This window comes from Lathyrus oleraceus, chromosome 4 (assembly GCF_024323335.1).
Source record: "Lathyrus oleraceus cultivar Zhongwan6 chromosome 4, CAAS_Psat_ZW6_1.0, whole genome shotgun sequence".
In the NCBI taxonomy this organism is placed as follows: Eukaryota; Viridiplantae; Streptophyta; class Magnoliopsida; order Fabales; family Fabaceae; genus Lathyrus; species Lathyrus oleraceus.
The window spans coordinates 380,429,238-380,447,202 of NC_066582.1; positions in this window are offsets into that span (position 1 = coordinate 380,429,238).

The window sequence follows — 17,965 nt, forward strand, 5'->3', positions numbered from 1 at the left end:
AATAATCCAATAATTCCAATTATTTAATTAAATTAATAAATATAATATTAACTTAAATTAAATAATTATCTTATTTTTATCGGGGTGTTACAACTCTCCCCCACTAAAAGAGTTTTCGTCCTCGAAAACATACCTCAAGCGAATAACTCCGGATAAGACTCCTTCATCTGACTCTCAAGTTCCCAAGTCACATTGCCACCTGCTGGTCCTCCCCAAGCTACCTTTACCAAAGCAATCTCTTTACCCCGCAACTGCTTCAACTCTCGATCCTCGATCCTCATAGGTGATGTTTCAACAGTCAGGTTATCTCTCACCTGTACATCATCTATTTGGACTACATGCGACGGATCAGGAATGTACCGCCTCAACTGAGACACATGAAAAACCTCATGCAATTTCGCAAGTGACGGCGGTAAAGCGATACGATAGGCTACCTCCCCTATCCTCTCCAAAATCTGATAAGGACCAATAAATCGAGGTGTCAACTTCTTCGACTTCAAAGCTCGACCAACCCCAGTTATCGGAGTAACACGAAGAAACACATGATCTCCCTCTTGAAACTCAAGTGACTTCCTCCTCTTGTCGTGATAACTCTTCTGACGACTCTGGGCAATCCTCATCTTCTTCTGAATCATCTTAATCTTTTCCGTAGTTTGTTGCACAATCTCCGGTCCAACCACAACACTCTCACCGGACTCATACCAACATAAAGGTGTTCGACATCTCCTACCATACAAAGCTTCAAACGGTGCCATACCAATGCTCGAATGAAAACTATTGTTGTAGGTAAACTCAATCAAAGGTAAATAACAATCCCAAGTAGCTCCCTTTTCTAAAACACAAGCCCTCAAAAGATCCTCCAGTGTCTGAATCGTCCTCTCAATCTGACCATCAGTCTGCGGATGATATGCAGAACTCAATCTCAGCTTAGTTCCCAAAGCCTTCTGCAAACCTTCCCAGAACTTCGATGTAAATCTAGGATCTCTGTCCGAAACAATACTCGACGGAATACCATGCAAACTTACAATTTTGTCAATATACAACTCAGCTAATCTCTCTAACCGATAATCCATTCTGATCGGAATGAAATGAGCCGATTTTGTCAATCTATCAACAATCACCCAGATAGCTTCAAAATTCTTAATCGTTCTCGGTAAACCAGAAACAAAATCCATACTGACACTATCCCACTTCCACTCTGGAATAGCCAACGGTTGCATTAGCCCAGACGGCTTCTGATGCTCAATCTTTGACTTCTGACAAGTCAAACAAGAATAAACAAAACTTGCAATTTCTCTTTTCATTCCCGGCCACCAAAATAACTTTTTCAAATCATGATACATCTTCGTAGCTCCAGGATGAATACTCAGGCCACTACGATGTCCTTCCTCCAGAATACTCCTCTTAAGTTCGGTAACATCCGGAATACACCCGATTACCAAATCTCAAAACACCATTCTCATCAACTCTGAATTCACCACCTCGACCTTGATTCACTAGAGTCAACTTATCAACCAAAAGCACATCGGATTTCTGACCCTCTCTGATCTCATCCAGAATACCACTCGTTAACTTCAACATTCCCAATTTAACACTATTGTGAGTACTCTCACACACCAAACTCAAGTCTCTAAACTGCTCAATTAAATCCAATTCCTTAACCATTAACATAGACATATGCAATGATTTCCGACTCAATGCATCAGCCACTACGTTTTCTTTACCCGGATGGTAATTCAAACCAAAGTCATAATCCTTCAGAAACTCTAACCATCTCCTCTGTCTCATATTCAGCTCTTTCTGATCAAACAAATACTTCAAACTTTTATGGTCACTGAAAACTTCAAATCTTGACCCGTACAAGTAATGCCTCCATAACTTCAGAACAAATACCACAGCTTCCAACTCTAAATCGTGTGTCGGATAGTTCCTCTCATGAACCTTCAGTTGTCTCGAAGCATAAGCTACAACCTGCTTATTCTGCATCAACACACCACCCAAACCCAACAATGAAGCATCACAGTAAACCTCAAATGGTTCTGACGGACTTGGTAATATCAGAACAGGAGCAATAGTTAACCTTCTCTTTAACTCTTGGAAACCTCCTTCACATTTTGAGTCCCAAACAAACGCTTGCCCCTTTCTAGTCAACATCGTTAACGGTAACGCCAACTTAGAAAATCCCTCAATGAACTTCCTATAATAACCAGCCAAACCAAGGAAACTTCGAATCTCAGCAACAGACTTCGGAGCTTCCCACTGAGATACCGCTTCTATCTTAGAAGGATCAACAGCAACACCACCTCTTGAAATCACATGACCAAGAAAACTAACTTCTTCTAACCAACAACACCGGTGCACCCCACGGTGACACACTCAGACGAATAAATTTCTTATCCAACAGATCTTCCAACTGACTCTTCAATTCAGTTAACTCAACAGCAGACATACGGTACAGAGCCATCGACACCGGCCTAGTACCAGGTACCAAATCAATCGAGAACTCAACTTCACGCTCTGGCGGTAATTCGTTCACTTTTCCGGAAACACATCAGGAAAATCGCACACCACGGCTAGATCGCAAATCACCGGTTTATCTTTAGCCTCCAAAGTCGCTAACAGCATAAACAACTCTGCCCCATCTGCTACTGCCTCATTCACCTGCCTTGCTGACAGAAACAAACTCTTTCCTTCCTCAATCTCAGGAAAGATCACAGTTTTATCAAAACAATTGATATAGACTCGGTTAAACACCAACCAGTTCATACCCAGAATAACATCAATCTGCACAAGTGGAAGACACACTAGGTCCATCCCAAAGTCTCTACCAAAAATACTCAAAGGACAATTTAAACAAACTGAAGTAGTAGTCACTAAACCCTTCACAGGAGTATCAATCACCATACTTCCATGCATCTCAGATATCTCTAATTTAAGTTTCACAGCATAATCCAAAGATATAAAGGAATGAGTCGCACCTGTGTCAATAATAGCTACAAGAGGAAAGCCATTAATATAACACGTACCTCGGATCAAACGATCATCTGCATAAGTCTTAGAACCCGATAAAGCAAAGACCTTGCCTCCCGACTGGTTCTCTTTCTTCGGCTTAGGACACTGTGGACTGATATGACCCACCTCTCCACAGTTGAAACAAGTCACAGTCTTCAACCGGCACTCTGCAGCCAAGTGACCACCTTTGCCACATTTGAAACACTTCTTCTCAGTACTGGTACACTCATGGACACGATGTCCAGCCTGGCCACATCTGTAACACTTAGCAGGGGCACTAGAGTCTCCCCCACTAGGCCTCTTCATCCCACTCTATCTCTGAAAACCTTTGCCAACTGCATACGGTTTTCCACGGTCATTCTGATTCTTGCCCTTCCTATCAACCCTCTGCTGATAGCTCTCCGTTCTGGCCTTGGTATCTTGTTCAAAAATTCTGCAACAGTCAACCAAATTAGAAAACACTCTAATCCGCTGATACCCAATAGCCTGCTTGATCTCGGGACGTAACCCGTTCTCAAACCTCACGCATTTTGAAAATTCTCCAGTAGCCTCATCATAGGGAGTGTAATACTTCGACAGCTCTGTGAACTTAGCAGCATACTCAGTAACAGACCGGTTGCCTTGCTTCAATTCTAAGAACTCTATCTCTCTCCTTCCTCTGACATCCTCTGGAAGGTACTTCCTCAGAAATCTCTCTCTGAACATCGCCCAAGTGACCTCAGCACTCCTGGCAGCTTCCATCTCAGTGCGGGTAGCAACCCACCAATCATCTGCTTCCTCTGACAGCATATGCGTACCGAACCTGACCTTCTGGTTATCGGCACACTCAGTCACTCGGAAGATCCTCTCGATCTCCTTCAACCACTTCTGAGCACCATCTGGATCGTATGCTCCCTTGAACATTGGAGGATTGTTCTTCTGGAACTCACTCAGTTGACGAGCAGCTCCCATTCCCACAACATTCGGATTTCCCCCAAGTACTCCAGCTTAGCATACCCAGAGCCTCAGCAATCGCAGCATCGTCTCTACTTCTTCCAGCCATCTCTATTCTGAGAACCCAACAAGATAAAACAATAAGTACTGATAGGGTTATACAACACCTATATCGTACAGGGGAAACAGAATAATTACGACTCGACTCGACCGACTATGCTCTGATACCACTAATGTAACACCCTTCTATAATACCCCAAATATTTAATTAAAATAACAACATATATCAATCAGAGTAGATGTGCAATTAAGGGTGTCACACAATTACTTCACACCATTCACCATGATAACTGTCATGCTCTTTTATTAATTCAAAACATAAAGCATTTGCACAGTACGCAGCAGATAGAGATTAAATCAATCATGCAAAACATGTAGCATATTACATGTAAACTGGTTCACAACCAACTATAAAACAATTAAAACATCCCATCCCGATGTTACATCTACCAGAGCATGACCCACTAAGGAACTACACTAGACTCCAAGCACTAGCTCCTACTCAATTACTGCTTGTTACCTGAAAAATAGTTGTAAGGGTGAGTTCCTCAATCGATATAATAAGCATTATAAAGTATCATGCAATGTTAAGTAATTTAACACATTTCATCACCCTAATCATAACACACATTCAGTAACGGCACATCAACTCAAACATCATACTCAACACCAACATAAAGCACACGTATAATCTCAATTCATACTCAACACCAACACAAAACACACGTATAATATTGGAATACATCCATTCATATTATACGTCATACATACATTATGCAATGAGACTCCATGCATGCGGTACCGACTATTCGTGAACATATAGTTCAACTTCACCGACCAAATCCAGGTACGGCTACCAAGCTCACTAGTCCCACTCATTTGAGACCTAGTGACTCACATCACTAATTCCTCACCATGGGAATTAGCTACCACCCCAAGGGCCATGCTATGCACACTAATCACCTAGCATGCAAACATCAACAACAGTCCAAAATTTCTAACATCACTAATTCCTCACCATGGGAATTAGCTACCACCATAAAGGCCACATTATGCTATGCCAAATCACCTAGCATGCAACATCAACAACAATCCACAATGGACATATGCTCACACTCTAAGCCATAAAACAGTCCATCCACAATTACATACATAATATATACATTCACAACATTATGCATATTTTCACACATCATCAGCATATTTATCACATAATCATATCATGTCATGCCAAATAATTCAATCACAGTATTAGCACACTCTACTAATACCTATCCTACTCAAAACAACGAGAAATAATCCCTACTATATCACACACCGATATAGGCCAATCACCAATTATGTTCACAATATTAAAATATCAATTTTTCCAATTTCCAACAGTGTTAACCGGTTAACGCCCTGGGTTAACCGGTTAACGCAACACAGAACACGCTTTCTGGCAAAACTCAACAGTGTTAACCGGTTAACGCCCTGGGTTAACCGGTTAACGCAAACAGAACAGCAATTTTCACAAATCACAACAGTGTTAACCGGTTAACGCCCTGGGTTAACCGGTTAACGCAAGCAAAACAACAATACTTCACAATTCCTAACAGTGTTAACCGGTTAACACCCTGGGTTAACCGGTTAACGCAAGACAGAAAGCTGTTCCTGCGCTAACACGAAGCAGAATGCAGAATTCTCCGCATTTTCCGCCGTTGGAGGACTTCCGGACCTCCGATTCCAATTCCGTAAAAAGCTACACTTTCGGAAAATCAAGACTCATCCAATTACAGATTCAATTACAGCTTTAACACAACTTATCCAACACCATTTTTCAGCATTCAACATCCCAATTAGGGTCAAATCAATGGCTTATCACTACCCATTACATGTTAACCCATAATACCCATTAAACGACGATAAACCCCCTTACCTGAGTTAATCCGGCGAATCTTTAAGCTTCAAGCTTTTCTCTTCTCCAACCTTCTTCCTCTTGCTCTGTCTCTTTGCCCTTTTCCTCTTTTCAGCCGCTTCTCTGCTTTTCACGTGAAACCCTTTCTTTACCAAATGGGACTCTTTTTCTTATTTCCAACTTATATATATTTTCCAATAATTATTATTCCAATAATTATAATAATAATAATCCAATAATTCCAATTATTTAATTAAATTAATAAATATAATATTAACTTAAATTAAATAATTATCTTATTTTTATCGGGGTGTTACAACTCTCCCCCACTAAAAGAGTTTTCGTCCTCGAAAACATACCTCAAGCGAATAACTCCGGATAAGACTCCTTCATCTAACTCTCAAGTTCCCAAGTCACATTGCCACCTGCTGGTCCTCCCCAAGCTACCTTTACCAAAGCAATCTCTTTACCCCGCAACTACTTCAACTCTCGATCCTCGATCCTCATAGGTGATGTTTCAACAGTCAGGTTATCTCTCACCTGTACATCATCTATTTGGACTACATGCGACGGATCAGGAATGTACCTCCTCAACTGAGACACATGAAAAACCTCATGCAATTTCGCAAGTGACGGCGGTAAAGCGATACGATAGGCTACCTCCCCTATCCTCTCCAAAATCTGATAAGGACCAATAAATCGAGGTGTCAACTTCTTCGACTTCAAAGCTCGACCAACCCCAGTTATCGGAGTAACACGAAGAAACACATGATCTCCCTCTTGAAACTCAAGTGACTTCCTCCTCTTGTCGTGATAACTCTTCTGACGACTCTGGGCAATCCTCATCTTCTCCTGAATCATCTTAATCTTTTCCGTAGTTTGTTGCACAATCTCTGGTCCAACCACAGCACTCTCACCGGACTCATACCAACATAAAGGTGTTCGACATCTCCTACCATACAAAGCTTCAAACGGTGCCATACCAATGCTCGAATGAAAACTATTGTTGTAGGTAAACTCAATCAAAGGTAAATAACAATCCCAAGTACCTCCCTTTTCCAAAACACAAGCCCTCAAAAGATCCTCCAGTGTCTGAATCGTCCTCTCAGTCTGACCATCAGTCTGCGGATGATATGCAGAACTCAATCTCAGCTTAGTTCCCAAAGCCTTCTGCAAACCTTCCCAGAACTTCGATGTAAATCTAGGATCTCTGTCCGAAACAATACTCGACGGAATACCATGCAAACTTACAATTTTCTCAATATACAACTCAGCTAATCTCTCTAACGGATAATCCATTCTGATCGGAATGAAATGAGCCGATTTTGTCAATCTATCAACAATCACCCAGATAGCTTCAAAATTCTTAATCGTTCTCGGTAAACCAGAAACAAAATCCATACTGACATTATCCCACTTCCACTCTGGAATAGCCAACGGTTGCATTAGCCCAGACGGCTTCTGATGCTCAATCTTTGACTTCTGACAAGTCAAACAAGAATAAACAAAACTCGCAATTTCTCTTTTCATTCCCGGCCACCAAAATAACTTTTTCAAATCATGATACATCTTCGTAGCTCCAGGATGAATACTCAGGCCACTACGATGTCCTTCCTCCAGAATACTCCTCTTAAGTTCGGTAACATCCGGAATACACCCGATTACCAAATCTCAAAACACCATTCTCATCAACTCTGAATTCACCACCTCGACCTTGATTCACTAGAGTCAACTTATCAACCAAAAGCACATCGGATTTCTGACCCTCTCTGATCTCATCCAGAATACCACTCGTTAACTTCAACATTCCCAATTTAACACTATTGTGAGTACTCTCACACACCAAACTCAAGTCTCTAAACTGCTCAATTAAATCCAATTCCTTAACCATTAACATAGACATATGCAATGATTTCCGACTCAATGCATCAGCCACTACGTTTTCTTTACCCGGATGGTAATTCAAACCAAAGTCATAATCCTTCAGAAACTCTAACCATCTCCTCTGTCTCATATTCAGCTCTTTCTGATCAAACAAATACTTCAAACTTTTATGGTCACTGAAAACTTCAAATCTTGACCCGTACAAGTAATGCCTCCATAACTTCAGAACAAATACCACAACTGCCAACTCTAAATCGTGTGTCGGATAGTTCCTCTCATGAACCTTCAGTTGTCTCGAAGCATAAGCTACAACCTGCTTATTCTGCATCAACACACCACCCAAACCCAACAATGAAGCATCACAGTAAACCTCAAATGGTTCTGACGGACTTGGTAATATCAGAACAGGAGCAATAGTTAACCTTCTCTTTAACTCTTGGAAACCTCCTTCACATTTTGACTCCCAAACAAACGCTTGCCCCTTTCTAGTCAACATCGTTAACGGTAACGCCAACTTAGAAAATCCCTCAATGAACTTCCTATAATAACCAGCCAAACCAAGGAAACTTCGAATCTCAGCAACAGAGTTCGGAGCTTCTCACTGAGATACCGCTTCTATCTTAGAAGGATCAACAGCAACACCACCTCTTGAAATCACATGACCAAGAAAACTAACTTCTTCTAACCAACAACACCGGTGCACCCCACGGTGACACACTCAGACGAATAAATTTCTTATCCAACAGATCTTCCAACTGACTCTTCAATTCAGTTAACTCAACAGCAGACATACGGTACAGAGCCATCGACACCGGCCTAGTACCAGGTACCAAATCAATCGAGAACTCAACTTCACGCTTTGGCGGTAATTCGTTCACTTCTTCCGGAAACACATCAGGAAAATCGCACACCACGGCTAGATCGCAAATCACCAGTTTATCTTTAGCCTCCAAAGTCGCTAACAACATAAACAACTCTGCCCCATCTGCTACTGCCTCATTCACCTGCCTTGCTGACAGAAACAAACTCTTTCCTTCCTCAATCTCAAGAAAGATCACAGTTTTATCAAAACAATTGATATAGACTCGGTTAAACACCAACCAGTTCATACCCAGAATAACATCAATCTGCACAAGTGGAAGACACACTAGGTCCATCCCAAAGTCTCTACCAAAAATACTCAAAGAACAATTTAAACAAACTGAAGTAGTAGTCACTGAACCCTTCGCAGGAGTATCAATCACCATACTTCCATGCATCTCAGATATCTCTAATTTAAGTTTCACAGCACAATCCAAAGATATAAAGGAATGAGTCGCACCTGTGTCAATAATAGCTACAAGAGGAAAGCCATTAATATAACACGTACCTCGGATCAAACGATCATCTTCATAAGTCTCAGAACCCGATAAAGCAAAGACCTTGCCTCCCGACTGGTTCTCTTTCTTCGGCTTAGGACACTGTGGACTGATATGACCCACCTCTCCACAGTTGAAACAAGTTACAGTCTTCAACCGGCACTCTGCAGCCAAGTGACCACCTTTGCCACATTTGAAACACTTCTTCTCAGCACTGGTACACTCATGGACACGATGTCCAGCCTGGCCACATCTGTAACACTTAGCAGGGGCACTAGAGTCTCCCCCACTAGGCCTCTTCATCCCACTCTATCTCTGAAAACCTTTGCCAACTGCATACGGTTTTCCACGGTCATTCTGATTCTTGCCCTTCCTATCAACCCTCTGCTGATAGCTCTCCGTTCTGGCCTTGGTATCTTGTTCAAAAATTCTGCAACAGTCAACCAAATTAGAAAACACTCTAATCCGCTGATACCCAATAGCCTGCTTGATCTCGGGACGTAACCCGTTCTCAAACCTCACGCATTTTGAAAATTCTCCAGTAGCCTCATCATAGGGAGTGTAATACTTCGACAGCTCTGTGAACTTAGCAGCATACTCAGTAACAGACCGGTTTCCTTGCTTCAATTCTAAGAACTCTATCTCTCTCCTTCCTCTGACATCCTCTGGAAGGTACTTCCTCAGAAATCTCTCTCTGAACACCGCCCAAGTGACCTCAGCACTCCCGGCAGCTTCCAACTCAGTGCGGGTAGCAACCCACCAATCATCTGCTTCCTCTGACAGCATATGCGTACCGAACCTGACCTTCTGGTTATCGGCACACTCAGTCACTCGGAAGATCCTCTCGATCTCCTTCAACCACTTCTGAGCACCATCTGGATCGTATGCTCCCTTGAACATTGGAGGATTGTTCTTCTGGAACTCACTCAGTTGACGAGCAGCTCCCATTCCCACAACATTCAGATTTCCCCCAAGTACTCCAGCTTAGCATACCCAGAGCCTCAGCAATCGCAGCATCGTCTCTACTTCTTCCAGCCATCTCTATTCTGAGAACCCAACAAGATAAAACAATAAGTACTAATAGAGTTATACAACACCTATCCCGTACAGGGGAAACAGAATAATTACGACTCGACTCGACCGACTATGCTCTGATACCACTAATGTAACACCCTTCTAAAATACCCCAAATATTTAATTAAAATAACAACATATATCAATCAGAGTAGATGTGCAATTAAGGGTGTCACACAATTACTTCACACCATTCACCATGATAACTGTCATGCTCTTTTATTAATTCAAAACATAAAGCATTTGCACAATACGCAGCGGATAGAGATTAAATCAATCATGCAAAACATGTAGCATATTACATGTAAACTGGTTCACAACCAACTATAAAACAATTAAAACATCCCATCCCGATGTTACATCTACCAGAGCATGACCCACTAAGGAACTACACTAGACTCCAAGCACTAGCTCCTACTCAATTACTGCTCGTTACCTGAAAAATAGTTGTAAGGGTGAGTTCCTCAATCGATATAATAAGCATTATAAATTATCATGCAATGTTAAGTAATTTAACACATTTCATCACCCTAATCATAACACACATTCAGTAACGGCACATCAACTCAAACATCATACTCAACACCAACATAAAGCACACGTATAATCTCAATTCATACTCAACACCAACACAAAACACACGTATAATATTGGAATACATCCATTCATATTATACGTCATACATACATTATGCAATGAGACTCCATGCATGCGGTACCGACTATTCGTGAACATATAGTTCAACTTCACCGACCAAATCCAGGTACGGCTACCAAGCTCACTAGTCCCACTCATTTGAGACCTAGTGACTCACATCACTAATTCCTCACCATGGGAATTAGCTACCACCCCAAGGGCCATGCTATGCACGCTAATCACCTAGCATGCAAACATCAACAACAGTCCAAAATGACTAACATCACTAATTCCTCACCATGGGAATTAGCTACCACCATAAAGGCCACATTATGCTATGCCAAATCACCTAGCATGCAACATCAACAACAATCCACAATGGACATATGCTCACACTCTAAGCCATAAAACAGTCCATCCACAATTACATACATAATATATACATTCACAACATTATGCATATTTTCACACATCATCAGCATATTTATCACATAATCATATCATGTCATGCAAAATAATTCAATCACAGTATTAGCACACTCTATTAATACCTATCCTACTCAAAACAACGGGAAATAATCCCTACTATATCACACACCGATATAGGCCAATCACCAATTATGTTCACAACATTAAAATATCAATTTTTCCAATTTCCAACAGTGTTAACCGGTTAACGCCCTGGGTTAACCGGTTAACGCAACACAGAACACGCTTTCTGGCAAAACTCAACAGTGTTAACCGGTTAATGCCCTGGGTTAACCGGTTAACGCAAACAGAACAGCAATTTTCACAAATCACAACAGTGTTAACCGGTTAATGTAACACCCTTCTAAAAATACCCCAAATATTTAATTAAAATAACAACATATAAATCAGAGTAATCATGCAATTAAGGGTGTCACACATTTATTTCGCACCATTCGTCATACTATTTAGTCATGCTCATTATTTAACTCAAAGCATAAAGTATTGCACAATACGCAGCGGATAGAGATCAAATCGATCATTCAAAACATGTAACATACTACATATAAACTGGTTCAGCAAACATCAACAACACAATTAAAATGTTCCCTCCCGATGTTACATCTATCAGAGCATGACCCACTAAGGAGACTACACTAGACTCCACGCATTAGCTTCTACTCAATCACTGCTCGTTACCTGAAAAATAGTTGTAAGGGTGAGTTCCTCAATCGATATAATAAGCATTATAGAATATAATGTCATGTTAAGTAATTTAACACATTAATCACCCTAATCGTATCACACATTCAGTAACGGCACATCAACTCAACCATCATACTCAATATCAACACAATTCATACTCATGCTCAATGCCAACACAACACACGTATAACATTGGAATACATCCATTCATATTATACACTACACATATATTATGCAATGAGACTCCATGCATGCGGTACCGACTATTCGTGAACATATAGTTCAACTTCACCGACCAAATCCAGGTACGGCTACCAAGCTCACCAGTCCCACTCATTTGAGACCTAGTGACTCACATCACTAATTCCTCACCATGGGAATTAGCTACCACCCCAAGGGCCATGCTATGCACGCTAATTCACCTAGCATGCAAACATCAAAAACAGTCCAAATGACTAACATCACTAATTCCTCACCATGGGAATTAGCTACCACCATAAAGGCCACTTTATGCACGCTAATCACCTAGCAATGCAACATCACAACAATAATCCACAATGGACCGATGCTAACTCTCTAAGCCATAAAACAGTCCATTCACAACACATGCATAACATACACATTCACAACATTATGCATACCATCATACATTATCAACACATGTATCAACACTTCATATCATGTCAAATAATTAAACACAGTATTAGCACACTCTACTAATACCTATACTGCTCAAAACAGCGGGAAATAATCCTTACTATATCACACACCGATATAGGCAACCATCAATTAGGCACACAACATTTTAATTAACAATTTTTCCACTCTGCAACAGTGTTAACCGGTTAACGCCCTGGGTTAACCGGTTAACGCAGCACAAACACGCTTCCTGCCCAAAACTTAACAGTGTTAACCGGTTAACGCCCTGGGTTAACCGGTTAACGCAGCACAAACAGCCATATCTCAGCATTCACAACAGTGTTAACCGGTTAACACCCTGGGTTAACCGGTTAACGCAGACAAAACAGCAATTATTCAAAATACATAACAGTGTTAACCGGTTAACACCCTGGGTTAACCGGTTAACGCAAGACAGAAGCTGTTCCTGCGCTAACACAAGGCAGAATGCAGAATTCTTCGCATTTTCCGCCGTTGGAGGACTTCCGGACCTCCGATTCCAATTCCGTAAAAAGCTACACGTCCAGCAATTTACGACACACACCATTATTGATTAAATTATAGTTTTCACACAACTTATTCATCACAATTTCTCAGCATTCCAAATCCCAATTAGGGTCAATTCGACGGTTTATCACTACCCATTACATGCTAACCCATAATACCCATTAAACGATGATAAACCCCCCTTACCTGAGTTAATCCGGCAATCTCTAAGCTCCAAGCTTTTCTCTTCTCCAACCTTTGCCCTTGCTCTTCCTCTTTGCCCTTTCTCCACTTTCCACTTTTCAGTCGCTTCTCTGTTTCACGTAAAACTCTTTTTACCAAATGGGATTCTTTTTCCTTACTTCACACTTATATATTTTCCAATAATTATTATTCCAAAATAATAATAATAATAATCCAATAATTCCAATTATTTAACTAAATTAATAAATATAATATTAATTTAAATCAAATAATTATCTTATTTTTATTGGGGTGTTACAACTCTCCCCCACTAAAAGAGTTTTCGTCCTCGAAAACATACCTCAAGCGAATAACTCCGGATAAGACTCCTTCATCTGACTCTCCAGTTCCCAAGTCACATTGCCACCTGCTGGTCCTCCCCAAGCTACCTTTACCAAGGCAATCTCTTTACCCCGCAACTACTTCAACTCTCGATCCTCAATCCTCATAGGTGATGTTTCAACAGTCAGGTTATCTCTCACCTGTACATCATCTATTTGGACTACATGCGACGGATCATGAATGTACCTCCTCAGCTGAGACACATGAAAAACCTCATGCAAATTCGCAAGCGACGGTGGTAAAGCGATACGATAGGCTACCTCCCCTATCCTCTCCAAAATCTGATAAGGACCAATAAATCGAGGTGTAAACTTCTTCGACTTCAAAGCTCGACCAACACCAGTTATCGGAGTGACACGAAGAAACACATGATCTCCCTCTTGAAACTCAAGTGACTTCCTCCTCTTGTCGTGATAACTCTTCTGAAGACTCTGAGCAATCCTCATCTTCTCCTGAATCATCTTAATCTTTTCCGTAGTCTGTTGAACAATCTCCGGTCCAACCACAGCACTCTCACCGGACTCATACCAACATAAAGGTGTCCGACATCTCCTACCATACAAAGCTTCAAACGGTGCCATACCAATGCTCGAATGAAAACTATTGTTGTAGATAAACTCAATCAAAGGTAAATAACAATCCCAAGCACCTCCCTTTTCCAAAACACAAGCCCTCAAAAGATCCTCTAGTGACTGAATCGTCCTCTCAGTCTGACCATCAGTCTGCGGATGATATGCAGAACTCAATCTCAGCTTAGTTCCCAAAGCCCTCTGCAAACCTTCCCAAAACTTCGATGTAAATCTAGGATCTCTGTCCGAAACAATACTCGACGGAATACCATGCAAACTTACAATCTTCTCAATATACAACTCGGCTAATCTCTCTAACGGATAATCCATTCTGATCGGAATGAAATGAGCCGACTTCGTCAATCTATCCACAATCACCCAAATAGCTCCAAAATTCTTAATTGTCCTCGGTAAACCAGAAACAAAATCCATACTGATACTATCCCACTTCCACTCTGGAATAGCCAACGGTTGCATTAGCCCAGACGGCTTCTGATGCTCAATCTTTGACTTCTGACAAGTCAAACAAGAATAAACAAAACTCGCAATTTCCCTTTTCATTCCTGGCCGCCAAAATAACTTTTTCAAATCATGATACATCTTCGTAGATCCAGGATGAATACTCAGGCCACTACGATGTCCTTCTTCAAGAATACTCTTCTTAAGTTCGGTAACATCCGGAATACACACCCGATTACCAAATTTCAAAACACCATTCTCATCAACTCTGAATTCACCACCTTGACCTTGATTCACTAAAGTCAACTTATCAACCAAAAGCACATCGGATTTCTGACCCTCTCTAATCTCATCCAGAATACCACTCGTTAACTTCAACATTCCCAATTTAACACTATTGTGAGTACTCTCACACACCAAACTCAAGTCTCTAAACTGCTCAATTAAATCCAATTCTTTAACCATTAACATAGACATATGCAATGATTTCCGACTCAATGCATCAGCCACTACGTTTGCTTTACCCGGATGGTAATTCAAACCAAAGTCATAATCCTTCAGAAACTCTAACCATCTCCTCTGTCTCATATTCAGCTCTTTCTGATCAAACAAATACTTTAAACTCTTATGGTCACTGAAAACTTCAAATCTTGACTCGTACAAGTAATGCCTCCATAACTTCAGAACAAAAACCACAGCTGCCAACTCTAAATCGTGTGTCGGGTAGTTCCTTTCATGAATCCTCAGTTGTCTCGAAGCATAAGCTATAACCTGCTTATTCTGCATCAACACACCACCCAAACCCAACAATGAAGCATCACAGTAAACCTCAAATGATTCCGACGAACTCGGTAATATCAGAATAGGAGCAGTAGTCAACCTTCTCTTTAACTCTTGGAAACCTTCTTCACATTTTGAGTCCCAAACAAATGCTTGCCCCTTTCTAGTCAACATCGTCAACGGTAACGCCAACTTAGAAAATCCCTCAATGAATTTCCTATAGTAACCAGCCAATCCAAGGAAACTTCGAATCTCAGCAACAGACTTCGGAGCTTCCCACTTAGACACCGCTTCTATCTTAGAAGGATCAACAGCAACACCACCTCTTGAAATCACATGACCAAGAAAACTAACCTCCTCTAACCAAAATTCACACTTGGATAGTTTAGCAAATAAATTCTTTTCTCGTAGAACTTCTAAAACCACTCTCAAATGCTCAGCATGCTCTTCTTCAGATTTCGAATACACCAAAATTTCATCAATAAACACCACAACAAACTTGTCTAGGTACGGATGGAAAATCCTATTCATATACTCCATGAATACTCCAGGCGCATTAGTCACACCAAAAGGCATTACAGAATACTCATAATGTTCATACCTTGTTCTGAAAGCAGTCTTCTGAATATCCTCAGTTTTCACACGTATCTGATGATATCCCGATCTCAAATCTATCTTGCTGGACACACTCGCACCAACCAACTGATCCATCAAATCATCAATCCTCGGCAAAGGATACCGATTCTTGATAGTCACTTGATTCAGTTGCCTGTAGTCCACACACAACCTCATAGTACCTTCTTTCTTCTTAACCAATAACACTGGTGCACCCCACGGTGACACACTCGGACGAATAAATTTCTTATCCAACAGATCTTCCAGCTGACTCTTTAATTCAGCTAACTCAACAGCAGACATACGGTACGGAGCCATCGATATCGGTCTAGTACCAGGTACCAAATCAATCGACAATTCAACTTCACGCTCTGGCGGCAATTCATTCACTTCTTCAGGAAACACATCAGGAAAATCACACACCACGGCTAGATCGCCAATCACCAGTTTATCTTTAGCCTCCAGAGTCGCTAACAGCATAAACAACTCTGCCCCACCTGCTACTTCCTCATTCACCTGCCTTGCTGATAGAAACAAATCCTTACCTTCCTCAATCTCAGGAAATATCACAGTCTTATCAAAACAGTTGATAGAAACTCGGCTAAACACCAACCAGTTCATACCCAAGATAACATCAATCTGCACTAGTGGAATACACACAAGGTCCATCTTAAAGTCTCTACCAAAAATACTCAAAGGACAATTCAAAAAAACTGAAGTAGTAGTCACTGAACCCTTCGCAGGAGTATCAATCACCATACTACCATGCATCTCAGATATCTCTAACTTAAGTTTCACAGCACAATCCAAAGATATAAAGGAATGAGTAGCACCGGTGTCAATAATAGCTACAAGAGGAAAGCCATTAATATAACACGTACCTCGGATCAAACGATCATCTGCAAAAGTTTCAGAACCCGATAAAGCAAATACCTTGCCTCCCGACTGGTTCTCCTTCTTTGGCTTAGGACACTGTGGACTGATATGACCCACCTCTCCACAGTTGAAGCAAGTCAGAGTCTTCAACCGGCACTCTGCAGCCAAATGACCACCTTTACCACACTTGAAACACTTCTTCTCAGCACTGGTACACTCGTGGAAACGATGTCCCGCCTGACCACATCTGTAACACTTAGCAGGAGCACTAGAGTCTCCCCCACTAGGCCTCTTCATCCCACTCTGCCTCTGAAAACCTCTGCCAGCTGCATACGGTTTCCCACGATCATTCTGATTCTTGCCTTTCCTATCAACCCTTTGCTGATAGCTCTCCGCTCTGGCCTTGGTATCTTGTTCAAAAATCCTGCAACAGTCAACCAAGTCAGAAAACACTCTAATCCGCTGATACCCAATAGCCTGCTTGATCTCGGGACGTAACCCGTTCTCAAACTTCACACATTTTGAAAATTCTCCAGCAGCCTCATTATAGGGAGTGTAATACATCGACAGCTCTATGAACTTAGCAGCATACTCAGTAACAGACTTGTTACCCTGCTTCAATTCTAAGAACTCTATCTCTTTCTTTCCTCTGACATCCTCTGGAAAGTACTTCCTCAAGAATCTCTCTCTGAACACAGCCCAAGAGATCTCAGCATTCCCAGCGGTTTCCAACTCAGTGCGGGTAACAACCCACCAATCATCAGCCTCTTCTGACAGCATATGCGTATCGAACCTGACCTTCTGGTTATCGGCGCACTCAGTCACTCTGAAAATTCTCTCGATCTCCTTCAACCACTTCTGAGCGCCATCTGGATCGTATGCTCCCTTGA